Here is an 18,363-nt window from a genome sequence, read left to right as displayed (position 1 = left end):
TCATCGGTCCCCTACGTAGAGCATGTTTAGGCCGGAGCTAACTGCTAGAATAAACTACTTAGGACTATACTGAAATGATAATTAAGGCAATGATATATGGGGTTTTGGGAGTGATTCTTATATTCATGAAGTCTATGGTGCTAAAACAATACTGATGTTTCAAAAAGTTCTCCCAAGTCACCACATCCTAACTCAAACCTGTCTTAAAGCCCAAAAACTTTCAGAACAACACCGTTTTCTTTTGCAAAAAAAAAAAATTGGTAGGGCTAAAGGAATGGGCAGATGAGGATGTACTAAAGATACACTATACTGGTGACTCGTCAGACACATGTATTTTCGAAAACACACTAACTAAAAACAAAATAAAACAAAGTAATCAACTGAAAAGCAATAAAAATAAACAATCTAACTAAAAACAGCAAAGGGAAATAGAAAGCGATAAAATCTCCTCCCACACTTAAATCGAACATTGTCCCCAATATTTCGAAATAAGATAAAGAGAGAGTAACCTGTCATACTAATGCTGACCATTGGTCCCTTCGCCATCCTGAGGTGGACGACGGGATCTGCTACGACAACGGTCTCTCTAGTCCATCCTGGCCGATAAGGCAGCCTGAGCAGTCCTCACCTCTCGAAGGTTGCCTAAAATGGAACCCTGAGTGGCCTCCATCAGCACAAAATGCTCACGGTGGTAGTTCCACTGACGGGATTGCTCGTTTGTGATCGCAAGCAGGGTCTGTGAAACAGTCGCATAGGATCGATCTGTCCTCCGCTGTGATTCTTGCATGAAGCTCATATTGTCCGCCAATTGTTGCTGAATGGTAGAGAGTAGGCCGTCACGCCTTTGTTCTCTAGCCATGTGGTCGCGCCACATCTCCTCAGTAATATAGAATCCAAGAGCAGAACCTGCAAAAGAAGAAGATGGTGCGGTGTGTGATGGTGAAGGGTGATGGGGGGACACATGAGGTACAGGAGATTGCTCTCTCCGATCAAGCTCTTCATCAGTGTCATGTCCCTCCTCATCAGGAACATTAGGAGGAAGTGGACCTAAAACAGGTGGAGCATCTAAATCATAGGTCCAGTTCATTTCATTACGTACATCAGTACGTCTAGTGCACGGTAAGGCAACAGATGGGATAGCTGCACCACGAATCATAAGCACATAACCTCCCTCTCTTCTCACTCGGCACAATTTCATATCTTTTAGAAATTTAAGGTTGATTATGCGAGGAGCTAAGGGAACTAAGGTAGCTATCTCATTGTTCAGGTTAAGAGCCCGAGCAATAAACCTAATGAGTCCTCCAAAAACAATAGGTCCCACTTTATTAAGAGTTAAAGCCATATGAGCAATCATAAACGGGACCGAATTAATCCTCTTATTTGTGAGGCTTCCTTGTAAAAATAGAAGCTCCCGAGCATTAACCTTGTTTGGATTCTCTCGACCAAAAATAGTACATACCAACAGATATCTAAAAACTCTGATGGCCGGGTTATGGATGGTTGAGGCAAGAATTCCTTCAAAAGAATTTATTGAAGTATTAGACAATCTCTGCCAGAAGGAAAACATCTCAACCGACCAGTTTGAATCCAAAGGGGTCTCACAAATAGCATCTTCCCCATGAGGAATTCCTAACAGACCTGCTAGTTCGTTGGTACTAAACTCATACTCAACAGCAAACATTCGAAATTTAACAGTACCAACTGTACTAGCAGTGTTAGGACTGACAGTATAAATTAAAGAACTTAAAAACTCGATTGTCAGTCGCTCAAAGGTAGGCTCTCTGTTTACAAAAATAGTGTGCAAGCCTAAAAAATCTAACAAATGAAAAATACTGTGGTAGATACCCAAAGTATACGGACAGTTATCGTCCACGTACCTCGTCGGGAGAATTTCCCGATTTTGCAACCTTTCAATAATCTTTCTCTGCATATCCCCTGGTTTCCCTTCGCGAAGAATATATCCGTTGAACTCCATTGTTTTTCTCTTTGAATGTGTCGAAGAAGATGAAAATGGGTTTATATATATAGGGTGGTAAAGGTGGGATTTTTATGGATATTGATGGATGAAAATTAAAATGGAAGTTGGAAAGGTAAATTGTTTGGTGGGAAGATGATAAATGTAGGAGCTTTTAAGGGGTTCAAGGGAGTTTTTGGAAGAGGAAAAAATGGGTTTTGGAAGTTTTGAAGGGCAAAAAATGGTGAATTCTTTGAATCTGCCCCGCATATACCAGACGCCGTGGCGGGCGCCATAGGGTCTATGGCGGGCGCCACAAGAGCAAAATTGAAGCTGGGCCGAAATTTGAAGATTTTGGTATGGGCTCCTCCATGCTATTTTTGGTCTGGGGGTCCGGATAGCATTTTCATTGTTTTTCCTAGTAGAATAAGGTTTGCACAATTTATGAAAATAAAAGTTAAACATTAAACAAATAAATAAATAATACTATTAGACTATAATATGAATATAAAGGAAATAAACACACACATAATATATATATATATATATATATATATATATATATATATATATATATATATATATATATATATATATATATATATATATATATATATATATATATTATATATATATATATATATATATATATATATATATATATATATATATATATATATATATATATATATATATATATATATATATATATATATATATATATATATATATATATATATATATATATATATATATATATATATATATATATATATATATATATATATATATATATATATATATATATATATATATCAAAGTGCTAATATAATTTGAAGATGTACCAAATGCGATAATATAAAATAAGTCTGGGAAATGCGAAAAATAACATAAGAATGAATAAGAAAAGGTAAACGAGACGGTAAACTCAAACAGCAGGGGGCTCTGTTGCCTGACTGGATCCACGAAGTACAACTATCTCCTGACGAAGCTCTGTTATCTCTCGGTATAAATAATCATCCTCAGTAGCATGTGTAAGATCGGATACCTCAATCTGTAAAGTAAGGTCAGCCACCTCCTGCCTAAGCTTGGTAGTCTCTCTGCGACACTCGGCAATCTGCGTGTGGACATCTGGGAGCTGCAAAGATAAATTATTAGAGAGCACAGTAATCCTGGGTGAAAGCGGCGTAGGAGTATAATTAGCAACAGGAGGGGATCTAGGCTCCTCAACAGTCTCTCCATGACCTTCCAAAGCATAACTCCGATTAGTTGTGTCATGAACATTGGTCATCATCGGGTCTGGCAGTGTAAAGTAGTGTATCGTCTTGCTATCATTCAACAATATGAACTGTCTAGGATTGAAAGAGGATCTCCTCATCAATCCTCTGGTCAAGAAGAAATCAATATCCATAGTAGTATAGCCACAGAAAGTCCTGAGATGGAGCAGCTTCCGGGACAGGCCTAAGGCAATGGCAATCTGCGTGACAATCCTTCCTACATGAATAATTCCCTCGGATGATCTGGCAACACTGCTAAGGCCACACAGCAGAAAATTCCCACATCCCACGGGGCGTGACTGGGATGCACAGAATAACAAAAATATCTCCTCCTCACTCAGAAGAGTCTTAGCATCTGGTCTTCCAAGAAAAAAGTGCGCCAGTATCATCTGGAAATACCTCATAGCAGGGTTGTGGATAACCTGGGACAACTGAGTGGAAGGATACTGACTCCCTCCACCAGAGATATCGCTCCAGAATTTCTCCACTTCCCTACTCAGAAAGTATCCCATCGGCGTCTCGGGGATAGCATCGGGGGTAGTCTGAAAACCTAATAAGTCACCGAACTCCTTCTGGCTGAAAGAGTACTCGGTCCCGAATAGCCTGAAAACAGCATGTCCATATGGTCTGGAGTAAGGATCATAAGCAAACGAGCTAAGGAACTCCAAAGTCAGGTTCCTGTAAGTTTTGTTCATGTCATCAGCGAATTCATCCCATTGGAGTTGGTGGCACAGGAATCTGATGCTCGACTCAATGCCTAGGGCGTCCATGCAATCCTGGTCCGGATAGCGTGTAGGTGCCATAGGGCGCTGGTAGAGAACTATGTAACGCTCCCTCTAGGCGTCATCTCTAAAAGCCACGTGCATGTCATCAAAGTTCTGCATCCTACGAAAGGTTAGGGAAAAGGATCCTGAAAACACAAACATTGCAAATGATATTTAGTCCTGACGAGAATATCATTAAAAATAAAATAAAGTAAATAAATGCAGAAAAAGTAAAATATGATAAGAAAACCGTGGGTTGCCTCCTAAGCAGCGCTTGTTTAACGTCGTTAGCTTGACGATCGGAACTTATACATCTGTCATAGGAATTGGTGGATCTATCAGAGTGTGGCTGGAGTAGTCTGTTGGAATGTCTCTTCCTTCATAGAGCTTCAGTCTTTTCCCATTTACAATGAATGGACTACAAGTTTCGTTCTTGATTTCTATAGCTCTGGATCTCAGAATCTTAGATACTTTGAAAGGGCCAGTCCATCTTGAATGCAGCTTCCCAGGGAAAAGTCGTAACCTAGAATTGAACAGGACAACAGGGTCGCCTATATTGAAATATTTTTTTCATAATTCTTTTGTCATGCCAAGCTTTGGTTCTCTCTTTGTATATTATGGCATTCTCGTAGGCAGATTGCCTGAGTTCTTCCAGTTTGTGGATGTCAAGGATACGTTTTTCACCAGCGGTCAGGTAATCCAAATTCAAAGTTTTAATGGCCCAATAGGCCTTATGCTCTAATTCAAAAGGTAAATGACAGGATTTTCCATAGACTAGTTGGTAGGGCGTTGTTCCTATAGGGGTTTTAAAAGCGGTTCTATAGGCCCATAATGCTTCTTGGAGCTTCTGAGACCAGTCTTTTCTAGATATAGAAACAGTTTTTTCTAGAATTTGTTTTATCTCCCTATTGGATACTTCTACTTGGCCACTAGTCTGTGGGTGGTATGGTGTTGCTACTCTATGCCTAACTCCATATTTGCTTAAAAGTTTATCAAATATTCTCAATATGAAGTGAGATCCTCCATCGCTTATGACTAAACGGGGTGTTCCAAATCTGGGGAATATATAGTTTTTAAAAAACTTGATCACCACTCTAGTGTCGTTTGTGGGTCCAGCTATAGCTTCAATCCACTTAGACACGTAGTCCACAGCTACTAAGATATACTTGTTTCCTAAGGATGGTGGGAAAGGTCCCATGAAATCTATACCCCAAACGTCGAAGAGTTCTACTTCTTGAATGTTTCTTAGAGGCATTTCGTCACGTCTTAAAATATTTCCCGTGCGTTGGCATCTATCACATTTGACAATGCAAGCATGGACATCGCGCCACATGGTAGGCCAGAACAGGCCAGCTTGAAGGATCTTGTCATATGTCTTAGAGGTGCTCGCATGTCCACCATAGGGTGCAGAGTGACAATGCTCAATTATACTTTTTACCTCCTCTTCTGGAACGCAACGGCGAAAAATTCCGTCTTTACCTCTTTTGAAAAGGAGTGGTTCGTCCCAATAAAAGTTTCTTACATCGTTAAAAAACTTCTTCTTCCGGTGGTAGTCAAGATCAGGGGGTATGATATCAGCAGCTAGATAATTAACAAAGTGTGCATACCATGGCACGTTACTTACAGCTAAAGATTTTTGGAAGTTCTCATGAGGGCCTAGGCTATCGTCTTCAATGGCTTCTAGTTTAGCTATCAGTCTATCATAGGCAAAATCATCATTTATGGGTACGAAGTCTGGTTTCAGGTGTTCTAGCCTAGAAAGGTGATCAGCTACTACATTTTCAGTGCCTTTTTTATCTCGGATATCTAAATCAAACTCTTGTAGTAACAGAATCCATCGAAGTAACATGGGCTTGGCATCTTTTTTACTTAATAGGTAACGAATGGCAACATGATCGGTGTAAACTATAATTTTGGCTCCTACTAGATAAGATCTGAATTTGTCTATAGCAAAAACTACAGCTAGTAGTTCCTTTTCAGTTGTTACGTAGTTAAGTTGGGCGGCGTCTAGGGTTCTACTGGCGTAATAAATCACATGTAATCTTTTACCTTTCCTTTGTCCTAGAATGGCCCCAACGGCATAATCACTAGCATCGCACATTATCTTAAAAGGTTCTGACCAATCAAGGGGTCGCATAATGGGTGCTGAAATCAACGCTTGCTTTAAAAGATTAAATGCTTCATTACATTTTTCATCGAAAATGAATTCAGCATCTTTCATTAAAAGGCCAGTTAAAGATTTAGTTATTTTAGAGAAGTCTTTGATAAAACGCCGGTAGAATCCAGCATGTCCAAGGAAACTTCGGACTTCTCTGATAGTTTTGGGTGGTTTTAGATTCTCTATGACTTCTATCTTAGCTCTATCTACCTCAATACCTTTTTCGGAAACTATATGTCCTAAAACAATCCCTTCGGTGACCATGAAATGACACTTTTCCTAGTTTAGCACAAGGTTCACCTCCACGCATCTCTCTAGGATTTTCTCAAGGTTAGCAAGACAATTTTGGAAATCAAATCTGTAAACCGAGAAATCATCCATAAATACTTCCAGGATACTATCTAGGTAATCTACAAAGATTGACATCATGCAGCGTTGGAAAGTAGCTGGGGCATTACAGAGTCCGAATGGCATTCGTCTGTAGGCAAAAGTTCCATAAGGGCATGTAAAGGTAGTTTTCTCTTGATCTTCGGGGTAGATAGGTATTTGGAAGAATCCAGAGTATCCATCTAGATAGCAAAAGTAAGAGTGTCTGGCTAGATGCTCCAACATCTGGTCTATAAATGGTAAAGGGAAATGATCCTTCCTGGTTGCTTTATTTAACTTTCTGTAGTCTATGCACATCCGCCATCCTCCTTCTATCCGTTTTGCTACATGTTCGCCTTTATCGTTTTGCACTACTGTGATGCCTCCCTTTTTGGGTACTACATGCATAGGGCTCACCCACTTACTATCCGAGATCTGATAGATTATACCTGCCTCAAGTAACTTAAGAACTTCTCTTTTAACAACATCACTCATTATAGGGTTTATTCTTCTCTGATGTTCTCTGGAGGGCTTTGAATCTTCTTCGAGCAAAATCCGATGCATGAATACGGATGGGCTTATACCTTTCAGATCAGAGATATTATATCCTAAGGCTGAGGGATATCTTCGTAAAACATCTAAGAGTTGGTCTGTTTCCTCTTGGCTCAAGGTAGCACTAACTATAACTGGACGGTTCATCTCTTCATCAAGAAACTCATATCTCAGGTTCTTAGGCAGTTCCTTAAGTTCTAATGTTGGTTTCTTAGGGCATGGCATAGGATCTGGGGTAAGGGATAAACATTCGTAAAGGTTATCATCGATGTAGGGCTTCCTAAAGTTATCATCTTCCAGAATGAGAGTTGATGGAAACTTAATTGTTTTTATGATTTCTTCTTGTTCTATTTCCCTAACGCATTCAGCAATGATATCTATGGCATAACATGCGTCTCCCATCACAGGTGCCATAAGAAATTTTGAAAGTATAAATTCTATCTTCTCGTCACCTACCTCAAAGGTCAACTTTCCTCTCTTGACATCTATTATGGCTTCTGCAGTTGACAAGAATGGTCTACCTAAAAGGATTGGTATATCATCATCCTCTTTAATGTCCATGACAACAAAATCAGTAGGGATAAATAACTGACCTATCCTAACAGGGACATCTTCTAATATGCCTATCGGATACTTAACAGATCTATCGGCTAATTTAAGTGACATCTTAGTAGGTTGTAATTCTCCTAAGTTTAACCTCTCACAAACTGCTAAAGGCATTAAGCTCACACTAGCTCTTAAGTCTAGAAAAGCCTTTTCGATGACATGACTTCCCAAAATACAAGGAATGGAGAAATTTCCAGGATCTTTATCTTTTTTGGCTAACTTATTCTGGGAAATACAATTGCATTCCAAGGGCTTTAGATCGTCGAGTCTACGTTTGTTGGTAAGTATGTCTTTGAGAAACTTTGCATAAGAAGGTATTTGGGTGATGGCTTCTGTGAAAGGGATTTCTACGTGAAGTTTTTCTATAACCTTAATGAATTTCTGATACTGGTTATTGATCTTGGTCTGTTTGAGTCTTTGCGGATATGGTATCGATGGTTTGTATGGAGGGGGTGGTACATAGGTTTTGTCTTTAGGTTCTTCTCCTTTTTATTGACCTTCCTATTTTTCAGATTCCTTTGGTTCCTTCACTTCGTCCGTGGGTTCGGTATATTCCTTAGAAGTTTTAGGTTCATTCAATCTTGGGTTAAATGGATCATCATAAGCGGTCCCACTTCGTAGGGTAATGGCATTGGCTTGTCCTCTCGGATTCTGTTGAGGTTGTCCAGGGAACTGTCCTCCAGGTGTAGTCTGGGGGGCTTGGTTTAAGGCTACCTGAGAGATCTGGGTTTCAAGCATCTTATTGTGAGTAACTATTTGGTCAACCTTGGTTCCTAACTGGGTAATCAGTTCATTAACGTGAATGTTCTGGTTCATGAACTCTTTGTTTTGTTGGGTTTGAGCAGTGATAAAATTTTCCACAATTTTCTCAAGGCTCGGCTTTGGTGGCACAGGTTGCATAGGTTGATTTGGTCTTAGGGCTTGGTAACCTGGTTGTCTGGGAGGTGCAGTATTTTGGATAGGGTTATTGTTCTTATAGGAGAAGTTCGGGTGATTCCTCCATCCAGGGTTGTAGGTATTCGAATATTGGTTCCCTTGGGCGTAGTTCACTTGCTCATAGTTGGTTTCATTTAAGAGACTGCATTCTGCAGATTGGTGTCCTTTGGTTCCACATATCTCACAATCCGACGAAACTGCAGCTGCAGTATTCGGGTTTATACACATGTGCTTAACCTTGAGGGCTAACGTGTCCATTTTAGCTTGCATCACGTCTATAGAGCTTAACTCATGTACTCCTCCTTGGGCTTCCTTCTTCTCAACTGTCGCTCGTTCAACTCCCTATGATTGATGGTTTTGAGCCATATCTTCGATAAGGGCACTAGCTTCAGGGTAAGGTTTGTTCATCAGTGTGCCACCTGCGGCAGCGTCGATGGTCATCTTAGTGTTATAGTGAAGTCCATTATAGAAGGTCTGAATGATTAACCAATTTTCTAAACCATGATGTGGGCATGCTCTTAACAGCTCTTTATATCTCTCCCAAGCTTCGAACAGCGATTCTCCTTGATTCTGGGTAAATCTGGTTATTTGGTTTCGAAGAATGACGGTCTTACTTGGGGGAAAATATCTAGCAAGGAATACTTTTCTAAGGTTTTCCCAAGTTGTTATGGAATTGGATGGAAGGGAATATAACCATGATAGGGCTTTATCTCTGAGGGAGAAAGGGAATAATCTTAAACGGATTGCCTCAGGAGAAGCTCCATTGGTTTTAAAAGTGTCTGCTAATTGGAGAAAGATTTTTAAATGTTGGTTTGGGTTCTCAGTAGCAAGACCTACGAATTGTCTCTGTTGCACTAGTTGCAACAGGGAGGGTTTAAGTTCGAAATTATTAGCTGGGATGGTTGAGTTTACTATACTAGAACTAGGTTCTTCGTTGGATGGTTGGGCGAAATCCTTAAGAGGTCTTTGATTTTGATCTTCGGCCATAGCTCTCCTAATTCTATGGAAAAATAAACGTGCGCGAGCGTAACGTTCAGGTTCCGCCAGAGGATCTACTAAGCTTCTGGTGCTACGAGTCCTTCGCATTGATGGGCAGGTAACAACCTAAGTCTAAACGATATAACAACAGGGTACGAAATTTGACGAAATTGTTCCCCGGCAACGGCGCCAAAAACTTGATGCGTGTTTTTCGCAAGTATACGAACGCGGCAGAGTAATATAAAAGATTGTCGAATCCACAGAGACCAAATGTCAATCTATCGTTATCTATTGTTACGGTGTTTATCTAAGGTAATCGAAACAGGGTTTCTAAGAGTGCACAATGAAAAATAAAGTATTAAATTAAATTAAATTAATAAAGACAGGTTCGAATGTAATTCATATAATCAATTAATAATCCAAGTACTTGCTAATAGAATTACTTATGGGCAATGTTTCCTACTTTGAAAAGAACCAATTTAACGGGAATTGTCGCTTTCGCGTATTCAGAACCGAGTTGTACTCCCTAATCAAACCCTCTTATTGTCACTTATAAAAAGGCGCGCATTGCGTTAGAGTAATAAACCTATTTTTAAGAAATATAGTGTCTTTACTAAGTTGAAAATTATTTTGACCTGGATTTCTTAACCAAAAGAGGTTCTCATGAACCAGACTCTAAACTTATAAACGCGTCCGAAAATAGTTTTAAAATCACTTTTCTTTTTAAGTTAAAAACTCCTAATGAACTAAACAAAGCGCTTTCGCTGTATTTGAAATAGTTAAAAACAACTAAATTTAAATAGACGTCGGACGGCTTTCGATCTTACCCAATGGAAATTAAGTGCGGGAAAACTTAAGTTGAAAGTCAAAATAGCCCTTAAGTGTTTCTACGAACAATTGCACGGATTATCGGTTCAATTACGATCCTTACATTCTAACCTTTATAGGTTTAGCCAGACATGATAAAGTAAAAATGCATTTTAATTTTTATCATAAAAACGGATAAATAAAAGACTTTAAAAAAGGTAATAAGTGCGAGTGCAGGAAAGTAATTAAAAGTAGTGCGAGTGCAGGAAAGTAATTAAAAGTAGTGCGAGTGCGGAAAATAAGTTAAAGTAGTGCGGGTGCAGGAAAGTAAATAAAAGTAGTGTGGTGCGAGAAATAAACAAAGTAAAATGCGAGTGCGGGAAAGTAAACAAAATAAAGGCAATGCGGGAAAGTAAACAAAATAAAGGCAGTGCGGGAAAGTAAACAAAATAAAGGCAGTGCGGGAAAGTAAACAAAATAAAGGCAGTGCGGGAAAATAAACAAAATAAAGGCAGTGCATGAAAATAAAGTAGACAAAGGTAAAGCAATAAAACCTGCTCCAATCGGAGGGTCGAATAAAGTGCGTAACAGAAATGAAAATAGCGGCAAGATTAAACTTCCTTCCAAAGTGCTCCAAACTCAATTACAAACTCGATTATACAGTATGGCAAGACTCCGATGTGAAGCGATTACCACTTTTACACAATATTGATATATGCCTTGTTGTAACTAAGTTTGGATGCTAAGACAAATGAAATCAAGGCTCTATTTATAGGCAAGAAAAAACATGGAAATTACAAGGATGCCCCTAAGTTTGAAAATGGGCGGGAACCATTTTGTTCTTGTGGCGCCCGCCACAACATCATGGCGCCCGCCAGAGGAGGAAATTGCAGCGCCCAAGTGGAGATCGTGGGAGGCGTGGCAGTTGAGGAGAGGTTGAAACCGGGACACGTCATGGCTGGACCCATGGCGCCCGCCACAGTGGGAGCCACAAATGTAAAATGCTGATTTTTTGGCTTCTTAGCTCATTTTCGCTCCTTTTCTCGATCGGGGCTCCGATTAGACTGAAAACCTGAAAACAAAGAAAAATATAGTAATAACATAACAAAATAACAATAAAACAACTAAAATGCATGCGAAATCGGAGTCGAAAATACGGTGAATTTCAGTGTCATCAGTCATCGGAGAAGATGACCGGTGGTTTGCTCCGGCGATGTGCTAGATGAGTTCTGAGCCACATGATCAAGCCAATGCGTTTTAATCTTGAGGGTTCCTGTTGATTACCAGTTGTGTGGCACGCTGACTCAAGGGTATCATGGAACGCGTGTTTTCATCCACTTGATCTACCACCTCAATTAATGAGGGAGATCAAGTGGTCCACGTTTTTTCTGATTATTTGAACTTCATTTTATTTCTCTTATTTTCATTAATTCATATTACATTTAATATTGATCCAAAAAATATGAGAGTTTCACCAAAAAAATTAAATAAAATCCTCTTTCATTTTCTGAATTAAAAATATTTTTTGGATCATTATTAATATTTTTAATGATTTAATTGATTTTATGAATATTTTTAATTGTTTAAAAATACTTGTAAGTTTCCAAAAATTCTGGAAAATTTTCTCCAAGGTCCTTTGACCTTGTTTGACCTATGATAAATCTCATGGTCATTTATTTGGTGTTTGGATGAGGTTTTAGGAAATTGATCGACCATATTTTAATTTAATGCATTATTTTTGTATTTTTAATTGATTAAATGCCAAATTAATTGTGTAGAGCCATTTTAATTTACCTTGTGAGTTTGACTTGTGTTGTTGGACCTTGGTCAAGGTTGATTTGACTTTGTTAGGTAAAGATCATTGGATTTAGGGGATTGATGGAATGTACATTCCATCTCCCAAAATGAATGAATGATCTTAACTTGGTAAAAGTCCTCCTTTGTCCAATTTGTGTTTGATCCATTCCCCCTCCCTCTTCATCCCATTCCCCTTCTTTAGGCATTCATGTCATGGACCTATGATATCTCTATATCCTAAGGCTAGTTGATTGCAAAATCAACATAAGTATGGATGAGATTAGGTCCCCCATTTTGCATATTTTGTTCGTGTGTGGTATGTTTCATGAGTATAGTTCATCATACTATATCTCTAACATGCATTAACACCAAAATTCCATTGTCCGACCTCAAATAGTTGTGACTTCTACATAAGTCCAATTACGATTGCTTAACATAGCGCTAAATTTTGACACAACAACATAGCATTCTAGTTAGTGAGATTGTAAGTCTCCCCTCTTTCATGGTATTGTGTGGAAACTTGTCCTTTTTTCCTTCCTTTGGAATATGTCTTGGTTCAAGGATCCATGCTTGTGATAAGTGGGTTGAGTGTTCTCCAAAGAATGACTTAAACAAAAGTAAAGCAAAAGAAATACTAACTTCTAATTCACTAACAACTAACATTTAATTTCGAGTCATTTACTCTTAATGCACTTTAATTTTTAAGCTTCTATTCATTTGCCATTATTCATACCATTCAAGTTGTTTATGTTAATGTCATTTTCACTTTGTCCACTTGGACCATATTTTGTGATATATTGTGTTTGTATATACTTGTTTGTTTGTATGGTCTTTTGACCTTAATGAACATAATAAGAACTAAAACCCTAAAAAATATGTTGTGTGGACTGTTGGTTTGATCTGAGACTATTGGACTTAGAATTTAGGCAATACTCCCTATGCAAAGGACTTGGACAATGTCAACTTTCATGAAACCAAGTGCTTGTGAAGTTAACATTTATCTGATACAATATTGAAGATCCATTTGAGTTCATCTGCAACATGATCATTGTGAAGCTGTTATTTTGAACCTGTGACTTATGCCATCTTTGAATCCATCTGATACATGAGCAAAATTGGAAGAAGATTATGGAGTTGCTAAGCTCAGATGTGGCTATCTTTATTTTATTCCTTACTCTTCAACTTGCTATTTGTGTATTGTTTGCTGCTTGATTCTAAAGTCCAAGGGAAATTTGGGTTTCTATTTGACATTCTTGTCTATTGGATTGCAGCCCATTGGTCAGATCTTTTCAACTCTCAACTTTTAAATTTGTGCTTAGGATTAGTCTCTTCATCTCCTCCACACTTCTTTAATTTCAAAATCTCTCTCTCCTTTTAAAAAAACTTCTTTGATTGTATCTCTTTTTTCTAAACTTTGACCATATTGCAAATTAGAAACGTTGGCCTTATGCCATTTCATTTTCAAACCTTTTCTTAATCAAACTTGTAAAAAAAACTTAACTATACCTGACTTAAAATTTCAAAAGCCAAAAAGAACTAACACTTATTCAAACCATTTTTAGGCCCTTGTGCCTTTGTTAAACTTAAAATTTTGTTAAAAGCAATGCACTCACTTTGAAATTGATACCACGAACTATGAGGTTTTGATCCCTTATTTTTATGTTTGTACGTAGGCACAAGTCCGAAGGTATTGTTAAACACAAAAATATAATTAATGAGTTCTTTTCTCGTCCCTCCATTCTATTTATTGCAAACATCATTTATACAAAAACACATATGCACACAAGAAAGGGCTCCATAGGAGTACCTAGGACACTTTGGGTGCTAACACCTTCCCTCTGTGTAACCAACCCCCTTACCTATAGTCTCTGGTATTTTATTAGTTTTGATTTGAAAACTTCTTATCTTTGGGGTTTTGTTCGTACTTTTCCCTTTTCCCTTGGAAAAATAAAAGTGCGATGGCGACTCTGGTTTTATTGACGTCTAGGTTATCCATAGCTTAATGGTCATGAATTTATCGCTACACTGGTGTAAGACCCTAATTTTGACCCTAAGATCCCTCATGGCATCATGTTATTGCACAAGGCCATTGCCTCAAGGATCATAGAATGTTTGGCTCCTTAACCCCATGGTTGGGACTTGTTTGAGTGTTTTGAGACCACCAAGCATGCTTGTATTGTATATTATTGCTTTTCTTATTTGATTACTAACCAAAAGCACAAAAATATGTCACTAACTCTTTTTGTTTTGAACCTCAAGTGATCATGTGCTCCACAATGCTCCTAGGAGACTCCTAAGCCCAATACAATGGCTAGATGAAGATGAGAAAAAGCATGACAATGTTCCACATAGTTCCTAATCATCATATATGCCTCCCAAGTATCTCAATTTTCTAATTTGATCAAGATAACCCAAAGGGCTTGAACATTGTTTCCCAAGGAAACCCTAATTTCACTATGCTTTGACTGTGCCTTGCCCATGAAGCAATCTCAACCTCTGATAATATTTAATCAAGGTAAGTTATTTCATTTATAATTTTATGCATATATGAGCCTATTTTAGGCCCCTAAATCATTTATTCATCAAGATTGGAAGTTTGGCCTTGGAAAGTTGACCAGTCAAGTCATCTGACTAAGCTGAGGTTCAATGAAATATAACTTTTGATGTGTTTGTCAACTGAATATGACCCCAAAAGATAAATTGTTCTTAAGAACCATATGAACAACTTTCATGCTCATAAAAAAATCCATTTGAAGCTTGGAAGGTCATCATTCATTTCAAAACATTATAGGTCATTTTGACTGAAACCCTAATCTTGACTCAACTTACCAAGGGAATAGCTTCCTTAATTCTTATGGTTTTTATGTGAGACCAAAGGCATTGGAAAGCTTGAGATGTATAATTAAAATGTTATGTTGGACAAAATTTATTATTTCCTAAAACAAACACATGTGATAATGCAAAACATTATAGGTCATCTTGGACCTAATTCATTGAATTTGAAAACATACCCAACTTCAAATGCCCATAACTTTGTCATAGAAAATCCAAATGATGCAAACTTTGAGTCTAGATTGACCACCTTGAAAAGATATACAACTTTGATGTTGGAGATTTGTTCATTTTAAGCCTGTATCATGAGGACATAGGGGTTTTATTAAGCTTACTTTTGGGTAAAAAATTTGAAAGTAATTTGAATATGTTTTATACTTGAATTTTCCCAGCCAGTTTTGATCAATTTTCACATGTCAAATGATTTTTTTCCCAACATGACTTTTGTTCCTTATTTCAAGAGCTTTCCAACCTTTACTCACAATACTCATTTGGATCTACCATTTGTGAGCTTCGAAATTCTTTTCATTTATGTGCATTTTGGTATTTTTATGTTATAACTTGAATTGCAAGCATCTTCAGTCCATTGTGCACGTCCAAATGCATTTCACTTTATCTCAGCATGCTGCTTCAACCATCCATGGGCCTTTCACACGCCCACAAAGGCCCATGCACTCAATTTTCAAATTGCCATGCACATGAGAGAAGCGTGTGATCAGCCACATTCAGCTATAAATGACACCTTCATGAGCTTCACTCAACAATCTTTTGGAGATCCCATATGCTGCTGCACTGAAACCATAGCCATTGCCAAAGGAATCACTCATAATGTTTCATACTTTCGAGCTTGAAATTCAGCATCATTAGCTGAGTTTTAAAGCCAAATTCCTTAGCCTATCACTTCCATTACATCCAAGGATCAAGGAGGAGCAAGGATCTTGGAGAATTTGTGGCCAGAAGTTCATCAATTCAAAGGTATCCATTCAAACTTTTTGGATCTGAAACTCCTAATTCAATGTAGTTTGCTTGTGTTTATGTGGTTCTTTGAAGTCCTCATACTTGAGGCAAGCTTGTGATGCATTCAATTTATCATTTCATGAATAATCCGTGTGGACACTATGATTTTCTCCTTCACCTTTATCTCAATATAGGAAGAGTGAGAGAAATCCATTGGTACAGTGATGATCTACATCACACGAGCTTCATTTCCATGGCCTTGTTTTTCATTTTCATTAAGTTTCATTTCTCTGCAAATGTGGCCGGAGTTTGTGAGTCTGGCCGGAGAAGATGGTGGTTTCCACCACCACCACCACGTGTGCACGTTTGTGGCCACTGGATCTCCTTGCCACAATCTAATATTGATCATCCGTTTTAATTATTTGATTTAATGCACTATGTGGCGCGTTTGACTCAAGTCTAGCGTGTGTCTTCAGATCTCAGTCATGCCTTGTGCCACGTCAATTAATGAATGTGGATCAGATGGGTGTGCATTTTTCGCTTATTTCTTTTTATTTTTATTTTCTGTTAATTCATTTCATTTTGAAAAATTCATTAAAAATTCATTTGAAGTCAGAAAAATATGAGACTAATTCCAAAAAAATTCTTGAAAAATCTAGTTTCATATTATGATTTTTAATTATTTTTGTGACTTCATTTGATATTTTTTATGAATTAATTGGTTTTTAATGATTTTAATTCATTTTAAAATACTTTCTGACTTTTAAAAAATACAAAAATATTTTCATAGCATCTATGGATCATGATAAGTCAATGAAAAATAGTCTCAACAATTTCTTGATTGTTTTGAGATTATTTGAGATTTTAATTCATATTATGCTATTTTTGGTTATTTTTAATAGATTTTAATTACATTTCTGATTTCGAAATTTTGTGAGAAAATTAGTCAAAGTTTGTTTGACTATGTTAAACCTATGAGAATTTAATTGGACTTATTGAAGTTGTTTTGAATTGAATTTGAGGTTCAACCTTATTTGTTTATTTTTTATTTGTATTTTCTTTTAATTCAAAAAATACCAAAAAAATATTGTTGACTTCTTGACTGGTTATCTTCATTTCTCTTCTGTTTGGTGTTGATTGAGGTTGAATTGATTCAACTTTGATCAAATTCATTGAATCTTGAGGTTTGAAATCCTTAAGGATCATCACCTAGAAAGATGAATGAATTTGATCAAGGATGATTTATCCCTTGATCAATTGGGATTGTTTGTTGACTTCTTACCCTCTCCCTTTCATCTTCATCCCTTTCTTTCCATTAATGGCCAATGAGTTAAAGTCTTAAGGTTGGTCTTGACAAATGAGAAGTTTAACCTTCTTTGATCCAAACCAAACTCAACTTGATCCATGATCAAGTGAGTTATTTTGTGTCAAAGATAGGTTGCTTCTTGGTCAAGCAAATAACCAAAAGTCAATACAAGGCCCTTCCCCTTTTATTTGGCATGGCAAGTTTATGGAGCTTGGCTTACTAGTCATGACCTCTAACTTGTGTTCTTTGCCTATATTCTTATTGACCGGCCTCAGATAGGTGTGACTACTACATTAGTCCACTTACGATTGCTTAACATAGCGCTACATTGTCTTATGACAAGCTAACATAACCTTACTAATTACTAACTTTAATTTGAGCTTTTAAATTCTTGTCATTTACTTTTAATGTCATTTATTTCTTTCTCATTATTCATCTTGCTTTTCACTTTGCTCACTTGGCACATATTTTATGTTTATGTCATTTTTCTTTTGCTCATTTGAGCCCATTATTGTATATAAATATATTGCTATCTTGTGTTTGTTTTGATTTGAACCCAAATGCAAAAGGAGAAAGGACTTAGAATTAGGATTTACCCATGCTTAAAGGAGTTCAAGAGCAACTAGGCCTCATGCCTTTAGAATGCAAAATATGTTGAAGAGCAACTAGGCCTCATGCCTTTAGAATGCTAAAATTCAAAGTTGACTTCAAAGGACTTCTCCTCAAACTTATTCTTTGTCCATTCCCTTTATTGTGTTGTGAGCTTTTTGATGTTTGCTTTTGTGTGATAGGGATCCCATCCTAAGATTGTGAAAAGAGGACCATTGTCATGAGTAGCCAAGTTAAGAGACAAGCCAAATGGAGATCCTAGGAGCTTGAATTCACATTATTTGATTGCTTGTTTTTGTGCTAAGTCCAAAGGAAAGGAGCATCTTGAGTCATCTCTATGACTCCAAGAAAAGGAACTCCAATGGTTATCTTTCCCCTCTTATCTTTGTATGCTTTAGGAATAGCCCTTCTCTCTTCTCCCCACTCTAACCAAGCCAAAAATCATTTTTAAAACTTTGACTTTA

General features: G+C 37.5%; 1 non-coding gene across 1 annotated transcript; it reads left to right on the top strand.

Moving 5' to 3' along the window:
- Nucleotides 1–9,109: 9,109 nt before the first annotated feature.
- LOC127133068 (small nucleolar RNA R71) lies at nucleotides 9,110–9,216 on the top strand. Its single transcript, XR_007807064.1, has one exon. It is a non-coding gene; the product is annotated as a small nucleolar RNA R71 (small nucleolar RNA).
- The last annotated feature ends 9,147 nt before the right edge of the window (nucleotides 9,217–18,363 follow it).

The sequence above is a fragment of the Lathyrus oleraceus genome, chromosome 3 (assembly GCF_024323335.1).
Source record: "Lathyrus oleraceus cultivar Zhongwan6 chromosome 3, CAAS_Psat_ZW6_1.0, whole genome shotgun sequence".
Taxonomy (NCBI): domain Eukaryota; kingdom Viridiplantae; phylum Streptophyta; class Magnoliopsida; order Fabales; family Fabaceae; genus Lathyrus; species Lathyrus oleraceus.
The sequence above is the reverse complement of the archived record's forward strand: the minus strand, read 5'-3'. Positions and strand labels throughout refer to the sequence as shown.